The sequence below is a fragment of the Pteronotus mesoamericanus genome, unplaced genomic scaffold (genome assembly GCF_021234165.1).
Source record: "Pteronotus mesoamericanus isolate MK-2021 breed Mesoamerican mustached bat unplaced genomic scaffold, CSHL_Meso_final scaffold_45, whole genome shotgun sequence".
Taxonomy (NCBI): domain Eukaryota; kingdom Metazoa; phylum Chordata; class Mammalia; order Chiroptera; family Mormoopidae; genus Pteronotus; species Pteronotus mesoamericanus.
In genome coordinates this window covers 3,706,007-3,726,345 of record NW_026555317.1, presented here as the reverse complement: position 1 = coordinate 3,726,345, position 20,339 = coordinate 3,706,007, and the positions used below count along the sequence as shown (strand labels likewise).

The window sequence follows — 20,339 nt, the reverse complement described above, 5'->3', positions numbered from 1 at the left end:
GAACCACATTTTCCCTCATAAAAACAGTGCTACAAGTCAGTGGTTTTCAAATTAAAAATAAAGCAAACAAAAAAGTCATGAAACTCTCTTCAAAAGAAATTGCTCTTTGAAGCTCACTTCCTTCTCTGCCTGCTACACCCCCTAACCCCACACTATCATCAGCAGATCCCAGGTGTGTGTGTTGGGGGAACACCCGGAAGCTCAGATTTGAAGCCACAGCCATAAATGAGTGTTGGTCCCTAGTACAACCTAGGAACCCAGCAAGTACCTGAAATAAAGACATAAAACCACTGTTTGCTGCCTCAATCTTGTTGGGAACATAGCCAGAGGCGGCAATGACATCTATAGAAGGAGGAATACTGAAATGAATTTACATTTATTCAGTGCTCACTTTAGGTATGTTCTTTTAATTTTTGCAATGGCTGTGACATGGGGAAAATGATAAAAATCTACTTTGAAGGGCATGGGTAATAGCTACGATGTATGTAAAATGCCAGTGGCAACATGGCCTATAATAAATGTTTCTTGATTGTATGGTCTTTTCTTCAGTTTGCCAAGAAGTCCCAAAAGCCTAGGAGGGTTTTTGCTCATGCGGTCAGGGCCTCCAGCCTCATGACAGATGGTAAAGACCCACATTTATCAGGAAGATTCTTCATGTGAGGTTGAGCGTGCTAACATGAAGTTGAAACTTTCAGGTCCAGATCTGGGCTTTTCCAATGACTAGTGTGTGCATCAGTTTCCACATCTGTTGAAAGAAGATGATGATAGTGGTGATGCTGATGAGAATACACATTTCCTCAGGCTGAGGGAAGCTTAGATGAATCGATGCACATGAGGACAGAGCACAATGGAGCCGCTCACAAAGGCTAGCTGTTACTCCCATACTTTCCCCGCTTTCTCTCCCTGTACCTAGTGATGGAAGCGTCAGGCACTCCAACAAGAGTGTCCCTCACCCTTTTCTTTCTTTTTCTTAGCTTTTAGGTTTTTTGCATCCCAGACCTGCTGAGTCAGAAAGCTTGGAATGGAGACCTGCAATCAGCATTTGAACAAGTTTTCCAGACCATTCTGAGGTGTACTCCAGGTGGAGGCGCTGTCAGAGATCAAACACCTAAAACCAATTGTTTAGGTAACTCTTGCTCTCTACACTTGCAGAAGTTCTGAGTTATATATGTAAAATAGATGCTGCCACAAATCATGACCTCTGGAAAAATCTTCTGCTTGCTACGCTAAGATACCATTCTAAAGACAATATTATTTTAAATGTCTCTGGACCACTTTTACAAAGAACTTTGGATCATATATTTAATTACCTTCTAAATTCCAAAGTGGAAAGTATTTTCATATAGTTGGTACCTAGCATATGTATTTTGTATTATGTAGGCCTATTCTGTGTCACTATAGAGTACTCATTCATTTAAGTAATCACAATTCAGCTCTTTGAACTATTGATTTATCACCTGCCAGTTTATAGAAGTCTTTTATGGAAGAGGAAAGAACAGATCTGCTTTTATCCTCAGATTTTATATTAAAAACAAACATATTCGATGGTATTTGGAAGTTTATGTGGGTAAAGAATTTGAATGAATTTGGAGAGATTTTTTTAAAAAAATGTCTGGAGCCAAGACGGGAAAATGTCTGGAGCCAAGACAGGAAGACTGTTTTTCTGCTTTCATTGAGTTCTAGATTCCAGGTACAAAGAAATTATAGCCCAGGTCCTAGAGGGTTTTCAGAATAGAGGACTGCTCCCAATGGTGTCATTTTAGGGCAGCGACAGAAGGACTGGAAGAAGAGAGCTGAATAAAAGTCACTTGAATGCTCAGAGGGAGAAGAACATATTCAAATACCACTGGCTGAGTTTGGCTTTGGTCCCAGACAAGTTCTAGACTAGATTATTTAAAATAATAATAATAATAATAATAATAATAAGTCTGGTGCGAGAGCTATAAGGCCCAGAGACGTGCATCAGCATGTCTCGTGGTTCTCGTGCTGGATTGGACGGCCACAGTACCATTTTATCATCCAAGGGCTGGCTCTACCAAGTAGAATATACTTGTAAGGCTATTAGCCAGGGTGGCCTTACATTAATAAGCTGTCAGAGGGAAAAAATGTGCACTAATTGTCACACAGAAGAAACCACCTGACGAATTACTGGATTCCAGCGCAGTGACTCATTTACTGAAGATAACCGAGAACATTGGCTGCGTGGTGACACGAATGACAGCGGACTGCAGACCCCAGGGGCAGAGGGCACCCGCTGTAGGGGAGCTAATTGGAAATAGAAGTAGGGCTATGAGAGTCCTGTGGACACACTGTGTGAAAATAAATTGCTGATATTTCTCAGGTCCACATGCAGAATGAGGCTGAAATGTGGCCTCTTGGTGGCTGTATGATTTTAATTGATATAGATGGAAAACAAGGCCCTCAGGTGTACAGGTGTGTTCCTGCCGGTTTCTACTGTGGGTTTAAAGCCACTGCAGTGAGAGTTAAACAAACCAAGTGAATCAGTTTCCATGAAAAAAAAAAAGTGAAGGAGAAATTTAATGGGACGTTTGGACAATGGAAACTGGGATTACCTGCCTATCTGCTGTTCTATCAGCTGATTTCAAACCTTCAGAAGTAGAAGTTGGAGTAGTTATGGTTGAAAATCCTAAATTCAGGATTCTTACAGAAGCAGAGATTGACGCCTACCTGCTGCTCTGGCAGAGAGAGACTCAACATTGTTGTTAGTTCACCAAATCCATGATGCCACTTGCCTACTTGCCTGTTTGGTAACAATGGACCGACATTATGGAGGCTCCTGGACTGAAAAAGGAACCTCTCCCACTCCTCCTGCTGCTGAAGTGGTTAAGACTTTATATAAATAGAAACAGTGCTTTTTTGGGGAAAAATAATAATAGTAAAGTTTGGGAGACTTTTGGGAAAGCAGTAGTCATTAGAATTTAGCCTCAGATGTTTAAAAACAAAGTATGTCAGCCTGACTTTTTTCTTTTCTTAATGTTGTTTCTGAGTCATCTATTAAGGAGACATGAAAGACACAAAGTCTGGAGCATAATAGAGACTCAACCCATATTTGTTGACTGAACAAATAGAGACTTTTGCAAGGCTTTTAATAAGGTCTTTAATGAGCCGGTTGATACAGTGATAGCACAATGCAGGCTGGCTGCAAGGACAATTAGCTGGATTAGAGTGACCCAGAAAATGTCCTGCACACCAGCCTGGAGGCAGAGCCCTGATGCTGGGCCAGCACGCCCCAGAAAGCTCTCCATGACAGGGATGCCACATAGAGAACAGCTCTTGGGACCGTGCTGGGGAGGGCAACATATGTGCTGAGGGGTGGGATCCAGATCAACAGACTTTACTTAGCAATTAAAAGGTATTTATTTATTTATTTATTTTTTAGAGAGGAGAAGAGAGGGAGAGAAACATCGATGTGTGGTTGCATTTCACGTGCCCCACCTCACCTGCTGGGGACCTGGCCTGCAACCCCGGCATGTGCCCTGACTGAGAATTGAACCAGCAACACTTTGGTTTGCAGGCTGGAGCTCAGTCACTGAGTCAAACCAGCCAGGGTTACTTAGCAATTTTTAAACATCTTTGTTCCCCCCTAAATATAAGCAATACCTGTTTATTGCAAGCAGTTTGAGGAATATAGAAAAGGTTGCGAGTGAAAAGAAAAAGAATTCATGAATTCCCTTCACTCAAATATTACCATTGCTAACATTTTAATGTATTTTTACAGTATTTGTTTAATGTATACACTTTCATATCTAGATGAATTAATTGTATATCTCTTTTCACTTTAACTAAACTCTTTTAAAGTAATGATTATACAACATTCTATCATAGCTGGGTGGGCTCTGTGCATGTTCATTTGCTGGGCCAAAACAGGTAATCACAAATATAGGAACAAATATTAATATGGTATTTTACTAAGGCTCCGGTACTGTTCTAGGTACTTTACATTTATGAACTTTTTAATCCTCAAAATAACTTTATGAGGTATTATTATTTTCCTTATTTTACAGACGGAAAAACAGGCGTAGGGAGTTTAAATAACTTGCTCCAAATCACTCAGATATTAAGTTGTGGGAGCAGGAGTTTTTCTCTCTTCTAAAGTTAGTTTTGGTAGTTTACATTTATTACAATGTATTGAAATAATTAAATAGCCATCTGGGAAAAAATTGGGTTGATTTTCATATCATACTTTACCTTAGTACAAATTCCAGATGAATCAAAAGCTTAAATATAAAAGAGGAAATATTAAACATGCAAAAACAGTGGTTCTCAATGCTGGCTAGGCTTTAGAATCACCTGGGAAATTTATTTAAGAATTGCCTACTTAAGTCAGAATCTCTGGATATAATGGAGGTGCTGGTATTTTATAAAAGCCTCCTTCCCTGGTGATTAAAATGCAGCTAGTGCTGAGAAGCACTGACCAAAAGAAAAAATATGTAGAATTAAAAAAAAAATCTGGGAAAAGAGAAAACTTTTCTATGTATTATGTAAAACTCAAAAAATTCTAAAGAAAAAGCGGATACATTGGGTAGTGGGGAGTTACTGTTTAATGGAGTTCTAGTTTGGGAAGATGCAAAGTTCTGGAGAAACTTGGTGGTGGTCATTGCACAACAGTGTGAATACCCACAAAGCCACTGAACTGTAGGCTTACAAATTGTTAACATAGTAAATTTCATGTTATATCTATTTTACCACAATAAAAATTACATTACAAAAACAATAATAAGGACAATCAAAACATAAGCAACAGGTTAGAAAAAATAAGCAACTTATCATAGAAAGAACTTGTATATAAAGAGCTTCCACAAATCAATAAGAAAAAGAGCAATTACATATAAAAATGAGTAAAAGATATAAAAAGACAGTTCATAGAAAATAAAATACAAAATGTTCTTAAACATATAAAAAATACATTTTCACTAATTGTAAGAGAAAATGAAATTAAAACTACACTAAAATATCATTTTCACTTAGATTGAGAAAGATAAAAAAAAAGGCGGCTAACAATGTGTTGATAAGTGCCTTAGTAAAAAGTCACTCCTATTTATTGCTGGTGGCAATGGGATATAATGTACATTGAAGTATTTTCTCTAATGGGCAATATCAATTAAAATTCTCAATGTGCACACAATTTGATCTCATAATTCCAATTCTAGGAATTTATTTTACAGAAATATTTATATACAAAATGACATATGTATAAGATAGGTATTTTTGAAATAGTATAAGATAGACCCAAACATCTGTCGTCTGTCAATAGAAGAACTGTCAAACAAATTTGATATGTCTGTTATACTTTGGAGTACACTGGAGGATGTTAAAAAACTAAGACAGATCTATGTATGCTGTATGGAATGATTCTCACTATGTGAAAACAACAAGTATAAAGCATAGAAAGGATATCACATAGATATAACTCTATGCATGTAAGAAAATGATAAGGAAAGTAGCCTCTGGGAAGAGGACTGGGATATGAAAATGACATTTTTCATTGAGTGCTTTCTTAATATTGATTTTTAAAGAAAATGTTGTGAATGTTTAACCTCTTTAAAACAATTCTTTTTTTTTTTTTTTTTAAATAAAGCTTCATGGGGATGAAAAGAGCACTATAAAATGGAATCTGGTGGAATAGAAGGTTAAGGGTTTGTTTTGCCTGCCTTTGTTTTTAAACAGCTGGGGGAAGACTCCATTATGTTCATGTGTTGCAGGGGTAACATCAGAAGAAAGGAAGAGGCTGATGAAGTCAGTTATGTGGGGAGTGAAATCAGGATCATGAGGGAAGCGTTAGCTTTGAGGCAGGAGCAGACACATCTTCCCTGAGATAAGATTTCTTTGGTCCCTAGAAAGATGGAACTGGAGCAAGAGGGCCCAAAGAGCTCAGAAGAGATGAACATCTGGGTAGGCAGGTAAAAAACTAGATAGGTATGTATGTATTTCTTGAACCCCACAGTGGTCGTGTGGACTCTGCTGGTTCATTGGCTCCTGGGTAGTTGATTATCATGTCTACTTTGTGCCGCAGCCTCCCAGCAGGGCTCTTACTTCCGTTGCAGGCTGCCATCCAGAGCCTTTCCAGGCCCTTCTGGGTCTGCTAGCAGGCTGGGGTCAACGCCTGCACCAGATCTTCAGAAAAGCATTTGGATTGGATCTGAGTCCTGAGGTGCGCGCTGGGAGGAGTTGTACAGTGCTTTCAAAGCCTCTCTAAGGTCAGGCCCTTCACCTTGGAAAGGGGAAGTTCTAACTGCCCTGGAGCCTGCCTTGGTTAGGTTTTGACTGAGGTTGTGCCTTGTCCAAAGGAACTGGGAGACCGAAGCTCAGGCCTCATGACCTCTATTTTCTGTGGAAATTATGAGAAAAGTTATCTGCTGTTAGTGAGGGAAAAGGTGGTTGGCCCCAGGGCAGCGGGGAAGGGGGTGGGGTGGGAAAGGACAGTGGATACAATGGAAAGCAGCTGTTGTGTGAAAGTAAAGCCAGCACCGGGGAGGCTCCAAAGGTAATAGTTAGAAGCTTTGAGGGCCCTATGAATCTTTAGTGATGGCAACCTGTGTGGTTGAATTTCTTTAGCAGTTTTCAGTGCCCGAGGACACTCAGTAGACAGTAAAGAAGGGACGGAAATGGCAGATTGGAGTTTCAGAGGGAATGAGGTCTGATGCCATGTGGGCAGAGGGGAAGTGGTTATGCCCTGCGGTTGCCTCTTGTCTCCCCGCTGGACTAGAGCCCCTTTCACCTCCAGGGCAGGGAGCCCCACCCTATCCCAGGCGCACTTCTCACCATCCCTAGGGCTAGAGATGGTGCCTGATCACGGGACATACCTTGGAATATTTCTGGAATTACTCATTGATCCTGCAAAAACAAAAACCACACAAACAAAACAAAAGCAAACAAACCCAAAGTCTTTATCACTTGAGTAAAGCTGTAAGGAGTCTTTTATCCCAAATGGCATTATCCAGCTTATTTACCTAACTTATTAAGCAGACTTGTTTGCCATTTCCAAATATGAAAACCGCCCTTTCAAAGAAATTAATCAACTGCATGTATACTCAAAGAACTGAGCCTTTCAGTCCCAGTGGCCAGGAAGCAATGCAGTGCTATGGGCAGAGTGCGAGACTTCCAAGGAAGATGCTTTTCCTAAGAAACGTATCCAAGAATACCCATCTGCTCACAGCAATAAAATGTTCCCTTAACTATGTGAAAACCACTTTCAAAGGAAGAAGATATTGAAGACCTATGTTTTTAGGTATGCTCCAGGCTATGATTATGATGGCAAATAATTTGCAGGACTCCAAGTGTCCCCTCTCCTTTCCTAAGAGCAGTTTCCTCATTGGTGCTTGAAATTCCACTCTTGGTGATCCATTGCTGCATACTTCTCCCAACGCGAGTGTGCTTTAGGGGGTGGGGACTGTGGGAGAAGGTTTCTGCACAGGGAGGGGAACATGCCCCTGGGCGGAGTAGCACTTAGTTACTGACTCTGTACTGGTGGTTTGCAGCTCAGAGAGGCCAGCAGGCACTCCGTGTTTGAGGAGGGCAGAGAGGAGGCTCTTAGAAGCGATTTGGAGAACAATATGTGTCCTCCATTATTGGGGAGGGCCTACCCTTTTCCCCTCCAGACTCTGCTGCAGGCTCTGTTCAGGTTTTGTCTCACTTCCATGAGCAAAGGGGCTTACTGTAGCCTCTGAGAGACTCATTTGTTCAGCTATTCATCCAACATTATTTAAGCACCTGCCAGCTCCTGTGGTAGAAGGAATGTAAATGTGCCCAAGTTCTGGATTTCTCCCTGGATGGCCTGCAGATATGTGCCCTCAGCTCCAGCTGGCTCATGATCCCACAGATGCCTGGATATTATTTTCTCAGTACCAGGATTAACTACTCACTCCTGAACCCTGAGTAGGTGAGAGTCAGTAGTGTCCTCCAAGGACCTGGGAAAGTGCACATGCCACATAGCACGTAGCTGCTAGGGCAGGGATAACGGCGTTGCTATGGAAACAGCCCAGACAGCCTTTCCTGTCACAACCTCTATGTGTCTTTCTTTGTGCCTTTAGCTACAAGGAGAAACATGCAGATCTGTCTCACCTTTTTCTCATCTCTGAGAGTTGTTGGCAAATAGGGTGGGACAAGATTGAGTAGATCCTGGGCAGGAAGACAGTTGGTAGATTGTGGTGGGGCTCCCAGCAGACTGGTGGGACAGTGGCTCATGTCCCAGCTCAGCCTCTGTCACTGTGGGTGGAAAAGCCCCTCTGAGCTGATCACATTACGCTGCACCCACTGTCCACCCCCTCCCTGTCCCCTCAGGCTGCATGACATTTAGGAACAAGGACAGAAGAAGCAGGATTTCTGTAATTAAAGCTTGCTCAGTTTCCCAGAAGCCAGGAGCAAAGGTCTGGGGACTTTGAGGCTGTGTGCTATAGTTGAAAGGGCACTGGAATTGGAGTCAGGAAGCCTGGATTCTGGCCTGAATCCTGGCACTGTGTGATCTCAGGCAAGTCATTTTCATCCTCCTGGCTCAGTTTGCTCATCCAGAAAACAGGAGGACTGAAATAGGCAACGATTCCAGAGTGTTGCATCAGAATCATCTGAGAATCTTGATGAAAAATGCAGATTTCTAGGCCAAGCTCTAGGGAGTCTTATTAAATATGTCTGGAGTGGGCCCTGGAAATTTGTATTAAGCTGCATATAAATTTAAATCATTTGGAGGGTCTGTTGATATACTTGAGATATTAGAGGCACCTGGAGAGCAGTCACACCAGGACTGTGAATCACTGATTTCGAGGTAAATGTCAAGTACACTCAGATAATTGCAGAGAATATACTAAGAGTATGTTATCTGATTAATCCCAGGCCTTATGGTAGTAATGCCATTATGTAATGTCTTTTAGTACAAGAAAAAAATGACCATGATCGAAACCCTCTTAGGGAGGCATGACTTCAAGGATGTACTTTGGCATTAGGGATGGACAGGCACTCATCCAGGTGCATGAGTGACTGTGACCTACAACTACCACACCACTGCTACAACAGGTGGGGTGGGGGCTGGGGGGAGGAAGAATATGATTCCTAATAAAATACTTTATCTCTTCACTTTGGTCGTGCCATTTGAAGGAAGAAACTTTTCTGCCTCCATTTTAGTAAGTCTATTTCCTCTGGATCTTTTCGGACTCTTCCAATTTTTATTTATTTACTCAGCAAATATTGATTGAATGCACATATGCAGCCGGACTCTGGGAGACAATAAAGGACACGGTTATAGGCCAATGATAATATAATGTCATGAGTGCAATGAAGGTGCCATAGGAGTACCTAGGATGGGTTCTCAGCCCAGGCTGGCGCAAAGTACCTTCTTGCCCTTCTCCTGCCTCTAAGTATGGGCATTCCCTGAGTCTCAGTCTTACATGGACATAACATGGCATTTTTTGGCAGAAGGTTGGAGCAGAATAAGGTTGGCCATGACCAGCAAACTGGATGGATTGAAGAAAAGAAGGTGGCCCTGGCAAGAAGAATCTAACAGTTGATGAGGAAAAGTTTGGACTGGAGGTCAATCAACATCAAGAAGTTCCAAATAGCTTGGAAGAGATGAATATCCTGGTAGGCAGGTAAAAACTAGACAGGTAAGTATGTATTTCCTATATGTAACAGTGGTCATGTGGGCTCAGCCTCCGGATTCTGGGGGAATGACTATGGTGGTACCTTGTCCAGAGGAACTCAGAGACGGAACATGACATCGAGGTGTGGACACAGACATGGGGCATGATGGGGGTAGAGGGAAGGTTGGTGAGAGATTCCACGAGAAAATGATGTTTGAGTTGAGATCTGAAGGCTAAATAAGAAATTAACTAGACAAGAGAGGAGGAGATTATTCCAAGAATAGGAAGCAAAATGCAAAGGCGTTGCAGAGAACAGGGGTCCTCTCTGTCTTAATCTTGTCCATGAATTTTTAAAAAATTTCAGATATTAGAATTTTCAGTTTTATAGTCTCCATTTGGTTATTTTTTTTATCATTTTCATTTATCTCCTTAAACTTCTCATCTTTTCATTCATCATATCCACCTAGAGATGCTTTAAGATACTTATCATTGCTATTTTAGAATCCTGTCTTTTAATTCCAAGTTATGGGTTGTTAATATGTTTGTGTCCACTGACTGTTTTCTCTTGACTATGGGTCACAATTTCCTGCTCCTTCATAAGTTCTGATAATTTTTTATAATATTGGGTTGGCCAAAAATTTCATTTAGTTTTTCCTGTGTGATGGCCCTGGGAACGCTTAGTTGTCTTTAGCTTCATTCAAAACAATTTTGTTAGATTGTATTGTGACAGATGTTATATCAGGGTGCATTTAAAAAAAACTTATCAAAATGGTGAATTTTATTCACATGACCCTTGGACATGGACAATGGTGGGGGGACTGCCTGAGGGAGTGGGGGGTGCCGGGTGGAGGGGCAAAAAGGGGACAATCAGGACAACTGTAATAGCATAAGCAATAAAATATAATAAAAAATAAAAATGCAAAAAATAAAAATAAAATAATTGGTGAATTTTTGTGCAGCTGTTTTAATATTGAGGATTGCAGAGAATATGCAACATTTTTGGTGTAGTATGCTTTATTATTTCAAGGGAGGTAAAAATGCAACTGAAATGCAAAAAATAAAAAAGATGTATGCAGTGTATGGAGAAGGTGCTGTGACTGATTGAACGTGTCAAAAGTGGTTTGTGAAGTTCCTTGGTACTATTGACATTTTGGCCAAATCTTTGCTGTGGGGCTGTCTTAATGCTTTGGAAAGTGTTTATCAGCACCCCTAGCCTCTTCCCATTTGAAGCCAATAGTGGGACATAGCTGACATACTTCAAAATATCCAAGTCAATAAAATTATTGGTGAAAATGAAAAATGTGCCTTTTATTTTACAGAAAAAAGTAAATGGGACTTTTTGGCCAATCCAATATATTCAGTATTGGATGTTACATTGCAGCGGTGCAGGGTTTAACTATCTTACTCCAAAGGGGGTTGAGTTTTGTTGTAGATAGTAGTTAAATTACTGGTGGACCACTCAATTATTATGAAGGCTTCATTTTGGTTCTGCGTGGCAGGGTTATTTTTCCCTTAATCCTAGGGGTTAACCTTTAGCCTTGGGATATTATTTCTTACTCCTAAGATATGGTGCTTATGGAATTTCACTGGAAAAGTAAAGGCCTCTTTTAGTTTAAAGTTTCTACTTGACTTAAAACTCAGTCTCCTCAGTATCAGGCCACTCTTAAAATATCTGCATAGATGCTTAACCTCTCAGTTATTGCTTTCTTGGATTGTTTCCCTGAACACGTTCAGTTCAAAGTCATACAAGGATTTGAGGGGGATTTGCACATAGATTTTGGGATTCCTCCTCTGTGACTCTCTTTTTTTTTCAGGATTTCCCACTTCAACGTCCAGCTGCTTTCCCAAAACCTGACCTCTGACCCCTTAGCCCAGAAAGGCTGATGCTCTCTGCTTGGGCTGAATTCCCAAGGCACCACAGCACACAATTCTTAGGGGATAAATAGGATAAATATGGGTCTAATCCAGCATGTTTTCCTTCTTTTAAAGGTCAAATCCTCTATAGTTTCTGCCTGTTCATCAATGTTCTCCGGTGCAGTAATATTTTTTTTTAAAAAAATATTCTGTCTAGGGTTTTAAATTATCAACAGGAAGATTAACCCAATATCCTAATGTTTCACTGGGATAGGAATGGATGAAAGGTGAGTTTTTTCTTTGCATCTGACTTAAAACTTTGTGAATCCAAAGTAGAAGCGAGAAGAATGACTCTAAATGACTCATTTGAACTCAACTGAGCCAAATATGGTGCTTTCATAGAGACCAGAATCAGCACTCAGAACTGTGGTGATGGAGACCAGTTAGGAGACTGAAGTCTTTATGTAGGTATGTGTTGAAATCTTATTTTAGAGGGGTAACGGGGTCTGACTGAATAAAGAGGACAAGGAAGAGAGAAGAGACAGAGAGGACTCCTCAGTTTTAACCTTTAGATGGTAAAACAATAGCACAGCTCTTGAGAAAGGTGTGGAAATTGAGAAGAGTGTTAGAGGTAGAGGTGATGACAGTATCTGTGAATAGTTCACCTGGAGGAGACATTGTTGGGGTCAGTGAGGGTAGAGGTAGTGGTCTTTTGGGGGGAGAAGGTGTGGCAAGAGACAAGTGGAGACCCAGGGACTGATCCTTGACAAATACTGGCATTTAGAGGATGGGAGGAAAGAGTGGAACCTTTAGCAGATCTAGAGAAGGGAAAGGAGAGTTGAAAGGGGATCCCTAGGAGAACCTGTTAAGAAGGGAAATTTGAATATAAGGGGGCCTGAAAGCTCAGGAGCCCAAGTTGAGAGGAGGCAAGGAAAGACCGTCAGAGGTAAGCAGGTGGTCAGCCATGACTTGGTGAGGGTGATTTCTGGAGAGTGGTGAGAACAGAAGTCATCACAGAAGGTTAAAGAGGAAGTAAACTTAATTATTTAAAAAAATGTTCTTATCCCTCATCTTCCATTCTTTCAATTCCAGGTCATGCCCTTAGTTGCCTCTGGTCTTCCCAGAGACTGGTGGTTTCACCTGCTGCCAAGTGGCTTTTACTGGACAGTTTCAGCCCTCTGGGGATTAACCACCCAGAAGAGGCCTGGGCTCTGGGGAGAGAGGGATGAGCGCACTAAGTGAGCAGCCTGGCCTTCCCTTGTTTGGAAGATAAATGTGTTCCACCTCAGAATTTTAATGTGGGTTTTGTAAACATCTAGCTAAGATGACAGATAACACTTAATTGCATGTCTGTCTTCCTCGAAGCATTTTGAACAAGATTCTTGCAGGATCCAGACTGGCTGAGGATAAAGTAGAAGGAAGAACTTGTTTCTTCAATTTTTTCCTCTTACAATCTCAGCAGTAGCTTTTGGATCTGGTCTCAGATGGGGTCAGCTTGGACCTCATTGTGTAGTGGACACAGCAGGCTCTGGCCGTTGACTGTGATGCCCCAAACTGACAGGCTAAGACATGAATTAACTGAGTGTGGAGAGAAGAGTGGACAAAAGTAGGGAGGAGGTGAGGCTGCTCCCAGGCGGTCCACTTTGTTGATTGAAGAGGCTGTTAAACAAGACAGGATATAGGAGAAATGATGCATTTGGAGAAGGAGATCATGACCTCAGTTCTGAACTCTTTGGTGAAAGGGTAATTTGAGATAGAACCATTCTTTTATTTCGATTTCTGTACACATTTTTTGATGTGGTATAGGTAACTAATAATAACAGCAATAAAGTTTTAAAGAACTCTTCATAAAAGTCCTCAGTAAATACTTTTAAAAAATTCTGCTTAAAGAAATTCTATTCTTTTTTCAGATAAAGGAAAAGATCACCTAACTTAATTCTAGCACAATGACAGCTTCCGACTTCTAGGACCAATAGGAGTCCTGCCCCCAATCCCTCTGCTCCCTCCAAGCCAAGCACAGAAATTAGGGCGGGCCTGAGCTCGGCCCGGGCATAAAGGTGGTGGAAGGGCGCCATGGCTGAGCTGTGGAGGGCTGGCCAAGGCATGGCAGGGTGGGGCGGGTTGGTGTTGCTGCATGGGGAACTAGGCAGTGGGGACCTTGCAGAAATAAGTTCAATGTCTGGCACACAGTATACACTTAATAAATCGTAGTTAGTATTACTACTTGCACACTATTATTTTTCAAAGCACTCTTTATACTGAAAATCCCAGACAATATAAATGTTAGTAGATATGAGAATGCAAATGGGTCCAGGATAGCAGGGACCATACCCATGGTGGCAGAGACAGCGGGGATACATTTACCACCATCTCCACAGGGACTAGCAAACTATCTAGCACATAGTAAGTGCTCAATAAATATTTATTCACTAAATATATGTATAAGGAAAATCAAGTCAAAACCCTTTATCTCTGTAGAGATAAAATAAAATGGGCTGGTTAAAAGCACGGACTCCAAACCAGATATTGGAGTTCATATGCTGATAATGACTAGCCGGGAGACCCTGGGCCAGCCACTCGAACACTCTGTGCCTTGGTTTCTGCATCTGAAAAAGGGGATGATGGTAAAAGTACCTCCCTCAAAGGAATTTTGGGAGGTTTAGATGAGTCGATACCTGTGATATGTCCAGAACAGTCTCTGGCTCATAGTAAGAGCTACATAGCAGGTTGCTATTTTAACGGTGTCTTTGAGAAGCATTTGTATTTTTAAAAGAGACTCTAAATGCAGAAGCAGCATTTATGACTGGGCACAGCCCAAAGAATTAATCATTAGTGACTGAATTCCAGTATCTTTCAAAATATAGCAAGAAGGCAATCAATGTCACCCATGTCCCAGATCAGGTGCCATTGTGCTGGGTCTGAGAGAAGATTTAGGAAAATTGCATGAGCAGGGAGGGTGGTTCTTGGTTCCAAGCAGCCAGCAAAAATGCTACCTTCTATTTGCTAAAAAGGAAACACTTGGGAGATGACCACGACAACTCTCCTAAGAGAGTGGGAGGCAGGAGGTGACGCAAAGTGCTGCTGAGTCCATCCACCCCTAACACAGCCTGCAATTTCCTGTGGGTTTGAGACTTGAGAAATTTTCAAAGCACTGGACAGAAACTTGCAGAATTATAAATGCTTCTTCTCCATGTTGGAATCTAGAAATGAGGACATTTTCATTTAATGAGATCACATGTGTCTAATAACAGAAGTTAAGAGTTAGGAGGGAGAGGTGTTCTTTACTATTAATCCTACTTGTATTAAATGTTACATTATTTGTATTGGTCCAGGTTCAGTCAGGGAAGTTAAAGTGCTATGACTGTTGTGGAACAAGGAATTTAAAGGAATTATACCTTACACAATTGTGGGAGCATCTGGGAGAACACAGGTCTAAGAAGGGGGTTTGAAGGATCACAGAAGAGTCACTAGCCAGCCCTACAGCTGGTAATGGAACTGAAACTTGCAGGGAAATGGGGAGAATGGGCACGTCCTGCAGGCAGCTGGAGTTACCCTGCAAAGGGGCTGGTGTAGAAGTCTGTGGAAGGTGGCTAGTGCCTCTGCAGGTTTGAAGCCAAGTGCCTGGCGGTGTGACCAGGGCTCACTACAGGGTCACAGGGCTGGCAATTGGGAAGACCAAGAAGAGGAACTAATCGTGAGGAGAACCTGCCTGTACCTCTGCAGGTCTCTCACCTCCTCTAACTTACGGTGGCCTTTAGAGCCTAATGGCTGATGCTTCTGCCCCACATCTCATTCAATTTCCTCTCTGAGACCCACAGTCGTATAGTCAAGAGGATTTTGTGAGGCATAGTTCCCAGCATAGACAAGTTGATGATAGAAGGGTTGAACACATTTATTATGAGGTAATACAATTCATAGTTTTTTGGTTTATATTTTTATTAATTCCCATTTTGCTTCATTTCAAAAAAGGATTTCTGAAGCAGCCTGCAGAAACAGTTGCAACTGAGTGGATTTTTAAAAAAATTTAATTTAATTTAATTTTTTTTATTGTTCAAATACATTTGTCTCCACCTTCCTTCCACTACTTTCCCCTGATTTTTTTAAAAAAGATTTTATTTATTTATTTTTAGAAAGTGGTGAAAGAAGGGAGAAAGAGAAGAGGAGGAATATTGATTGGTTGCCTCTTGCAGGGTTTGCAGAACAACACCCAATCCACTGAGCCACACCAATCAAGGGCTTGAGTGGATTTTTAATTTTTTAAATTTTAAAAATTAATTAATTTTAAAGATTTTATTTATTTGATTTTAAAGAGAGGGGAAGGGAGGGAGAGAGGGAAAGAGAAAGGGTGGGCGAGAAACATAGATTGGTTGCCTCTCACACACCCCCAACTGGGGACCTGGCCTGCAACCCAGGCATGTGCCCTGACTGGGAATCAAACCTAAAACCTTCCGGTTCACAGGCCAGTGCTCAATCCACTGAGCCATAACAGCCAGGGCTTGAGTGGATCTTTTAAAGGAAATGATGAAGGCAAAGAGAAAAATGTAGGGCAACAAAATAATTCCAGGGTACTGTCAATGTTCAAGAAATTCATATAAGAGCCTGTTCATTGAAGATAGGGCTATAGATTTGGCTTAGTGCACCCTTGGAATCCAAGCAAATATTTTGTGATAAGGATTGTCAGAGTGGATTGACACAGATTATCCTGGTCCTGAAACCTAAGAGAAATATCTCCTGGGATCCTCAAAAATATCCCTGCAGTAGTGCCTTGGAACTATTCAATGAAAGCTGTCCTACAGGGGGTTAAAGCAAAGAAGACCTAGCATGAGCCACAGGCTTCCTCAGCCCTGTCCAGACTCTCTCTTGGCAGAAAAAGGGCAGGAGACAATTTCTAAACATTATACCTGGATGAATAGATGATCTGCTTCTCTTTCAAGCCAGGGGTTGACAAACTTTTTTCATCAAGGGCCAGATAGTGAATTTTTTAGACATTAGGGCCATCAGGTTTCTGTTACAACTACCCAGTGCTGTCATTGTAGGGTAAAAGCAGGCACGGAGGATCTGTAAACAAGTGAGTGGCTGAGGTCCAATAAAACTTTATTAAGGGACACTAAAATTTGAATTTTTTATAATTTTCTTATGTCACAAAATGCTGTTATTCTTTTTTTAGAAGATTCTATTTATTTATTTATTTATTTATTTATTTTTAGAGAGAGGGGAAGAGAGGGAGAAACAGGGAGACAGAAACATCAGAAACATCTACCCATTGCCTCTCACATGCCCCCAACCTAGGACTAAACCCCCAACCCAGGCATGTGCTCTGACCAGGAATTGAACCAGTGACCTTTCATTTAGCAGGACAATGCCCAACCCACCGAGCCACAGCAGTCAGGGATGTTCTTTAGAGTCTGTTTTTCTCCAGCCATTTAAAGGCATAAAAATGGTTCTTAGATTGTAGACTGTAGCCATACAATAACAGGGAGCAGGCTGGGTTTGGCCCACATGCTGTGATTTGCTGAACTTTGCTTCAAATGATCCTCTATAAACAGTGATTTTTATAACTGGAGAAAGTGGCAGGTGAAGCATTTGGAGGTTAGGCTGGGTAACATTTACTACTATAACAAACAAACCTCAGAATCTCAGTGGCTTACTGTGAGTGCATTTCTGCTCCTGTAATGTCCAAGAAGGTATCCTTAATGGGTGGGTAGCTCTCCTCCAGAGAGTGACTCAGGACGTGGGCTCAAGCCACCTTGTTCCTTCACCTCCAGTTAGCAGGTAGGGAAAGAGAAGGTGATGGTGGACCTGTTTTTCAACCATATCATCCCAGGAGTGACAAACACAATCAGCTACATTTGGATGCAAAGGGGTATATGAGGGGTGTGCTGAGAAAGACAGGAGCTGGCTATTGTCTGATAATGATGCTCCCCTGTGAAAGGTGTTAGCCTGTGTTTGGTTTGGTAGCTCTCCCTGCTACAGTGCTGTTCTTGGGCAAGAATGAGTGTAGATTGTGATGCTAATAAAGGGTGGTTCTTGAATCACACTGAGTGTAGAGAGGACATTTGTCTTTGAAAGTTAAAGCTACTAACCAATATACACAGAGGGCCAAGACTCTGCCCTGAAAACCACTCTGGGTGTGTCTACTACCAGCTCCAACATGCAGGCAAGAGCGTCAATGTTCTTCATTCAAAAGCATGATTGTAAAATATTTCACGTGGAAAAACTTTAAAGAGTTGTGACCAATTTCCTAATATGGCCATAAAAACCACCAACAAAGAACCCAAGGAACTCACAGTATTAAGAAATATAACCTCCTCTTGAATCTTTCAAAAATATAGTCGTCATAGAAAAGTATGTCTAGGTGACTCAGGAAGTCTCAGCCTTGGTACTCTTCATACGTTGGCTCACATAACTTTTTGTCATGGGGGCTTTTCTGTGCATTTCATGATGTTAGTAGCTTCCCCAGCCGGCTGCTACATACTAGATGCCTGTAGTATGCTCTGCCCACCCCCGTCCCCCACTCTTCCAGCTGGAACAGCCAAAAATGTTTCTGGACATTGTCAAGTGTCCCCTGGGAGACAAAATTGCTCCAGGTTGAGAAATACTGAATAGCTAAATCATAAAACTTACCAAATAAAATTGTTGAAATGAACCAACTAAATATTTCAGGACTTAAAGCCATCAATGGCTATGTTGATTCTAGAGTGGTTGGTCTTGGGTCATGTTTTCTGACAAGTAGGAATTGGGTTGATCTGTTAAAACCTCTCTTGGTAAAAGATGACAGCATTTGGTCAGCAGCATAGACAAGAATGCCTGTCTTTAGTATGTTCCTTTCAGTTCTCAGTACAAGGGGGTATGAATACACACACCAAAGTGGTCTCATGTCAATACATTTAAAGTAAATAAAATAAAATCTATGGTATTGGGACTAAAATATGCCAGAATTAACTTGCTGGAAGCTAGTCTCCCATCCACTGGATTGTTGGAAATTTTTGGCGAACCCAATATTTAGAATCTGTGACTTACAGCCACCTAGCAACCCTCCCCCTGGAGGTGGCTGTAAGTCGCAGGTTCTAAATATTGGGCTGGCCAAAAATTTCATTTGGTTTTTTCCATAGGATGGCTCTAGTAGTGCTTAACCGTCTTTAACTTCATTCAAAAACAATTTTGTTAGATCGTATTGTGACAGCTGTCATATCAGCGTGCATTTAAAAAAAACTTGTCAAAATTGGTGAGTTTTTGTGTAGCCATTTTAATACTGAGGATTGCAGAGAATATGCAACATTTTTGGTGTAGTATGCTTTATTATTTCAAGAAAGGTAAAAATGCAACTGAAAAGCAAAAAAAAAAAAGATTTGTACAGTGTATGGAGAAGGTGCTGTGATTGATCGAATGTGTCAAAAGTGGCTTGCAGTTTCATGCTGGAGATTTCTTGCTGGAAGATGATTCTCTACAGTTGGGTAGACCAGGTAAAGTTAATAGTGATCAAATTGAGACATTAATTGAGAACAATCAACATTATACCACATGGGAGATAGCCAACATACTCAAAATATTCAAATCAATGAAGTTCTTGGTGAAAATGAAAAAGGTGTCTCTTATTTTATGGAAAAAACCATAGAGACTCTTTGGACAACCCAATAAATAAATACTTGTCAGAGCCCCTACCATTAATATTTTCTGGTTTGGGTCTCAGAGACAAAAGTATGATCAAAGAAAGGCTGAAAACTGAATCTATTTCTTTTCTTGCTTTTTTAAAAAATAAGATTTGTTTCTTTTTCTTTTAAAAATTTTATTTGATTTTTCAGGGAGAGGGTGAGGGAGGGAGAAAGAGAAATTATTGTTATTACTGTTGCAACTGGCAATCACAGAGTGGCTTTGATGAAAGTGAGCAAGCTGGTAATGTAGAATATCTCCATTCCTCCTAGTTCATGAAGGAGGAAAGTAGAACGGAATACAATCTAGAACTCTTGAACATGGCCTTCAAGACATTGAGTGATCCACCCCCTGCCTAAATCTAACCTGACCTTGCCCTATTTTATCCGCGGCTCACCAAACTCTACCACCTCGGCTTTTTAAAGTTCCTCCACCTCTGGCAATTTGGCTTCACTGGGTCTGAGGTAGGCCCAAGCAGGGGTGCTTCTTCCCACTGGTTCTGATGGGCCAAAAGCTCTGCAAGTCAGACCTAACCTGGCTCCAAATCCAAACAGTTGCCAAGTGAGGTAAAAAGCAGGTGCTCTGCGAAGCCAAGAGTTGCAGTCCACAGATGGGGAAGCTGGTGTTTTAGAAGCAGTGTGAGCTTAGCTTGGACTTGCTGAGAGTGAGGGGGACAAGCCCCAGGAGGGCAGAGCCTTGTAGGCAAAGTGATTAGTGCAACTTCCACTTCAGGACCTTCTTTTCTAAATTGTGAAGGGTGTAGGGTGAGCTCAAGGCCTCAGCTCAGAGCTAGATGCTCCAGGGAGGAGTGGAGTCTCACGGTGGGGTGGGCAGATAGGGTAGAAATGGTGTCACTTCTTAAAGTAAAATGTCCCTATTGTCAAAATTCCCTTCAATGGCCTGCATTTGCCATGAAGTCCAAAGTTCACGATGTGTGTATGCCACTCTATTTAGAAATTCTTTTGCACACTAACATTTAACATTTAAGAGCCACTTAAAAAAAAAAAAAAAAAGAGCCACTAATGATGGTAGAATGACCTTGCAAATGTAATGAATGTCCCTAAATTATACACTTAAAAATGGTTAAAAAAGAAATTTTATGTTTTGTATAATTTACCACCTCCCCTGAAAAAGAACCACTGGGTTGCACTAAAAGATGTCATAAAAGGCCAATCTGTATGTGGATGTAGGACCCTTAAATGATTCCCCTTGAACCTCGAAGAGGAGCAGAGGTGAAGTATCCCA

The 20,339-nt window shown here is 41.3% G+C and overlaps 1 pseudogene; it reads left to right on the top strand.

Annotated features, from left to right (window-relative positions):
- Positions 1 to 1,967: 1,967 nt before the first annotated feature.
- LOC129086823 (proteasome subunit alpha type-6-like) lies at positions 1,968 to 2,727 on the top strand (annotated as a pseudogene).
- Positions 2,728 to 20,339: the final 17,612 nt, after the last annotated feature.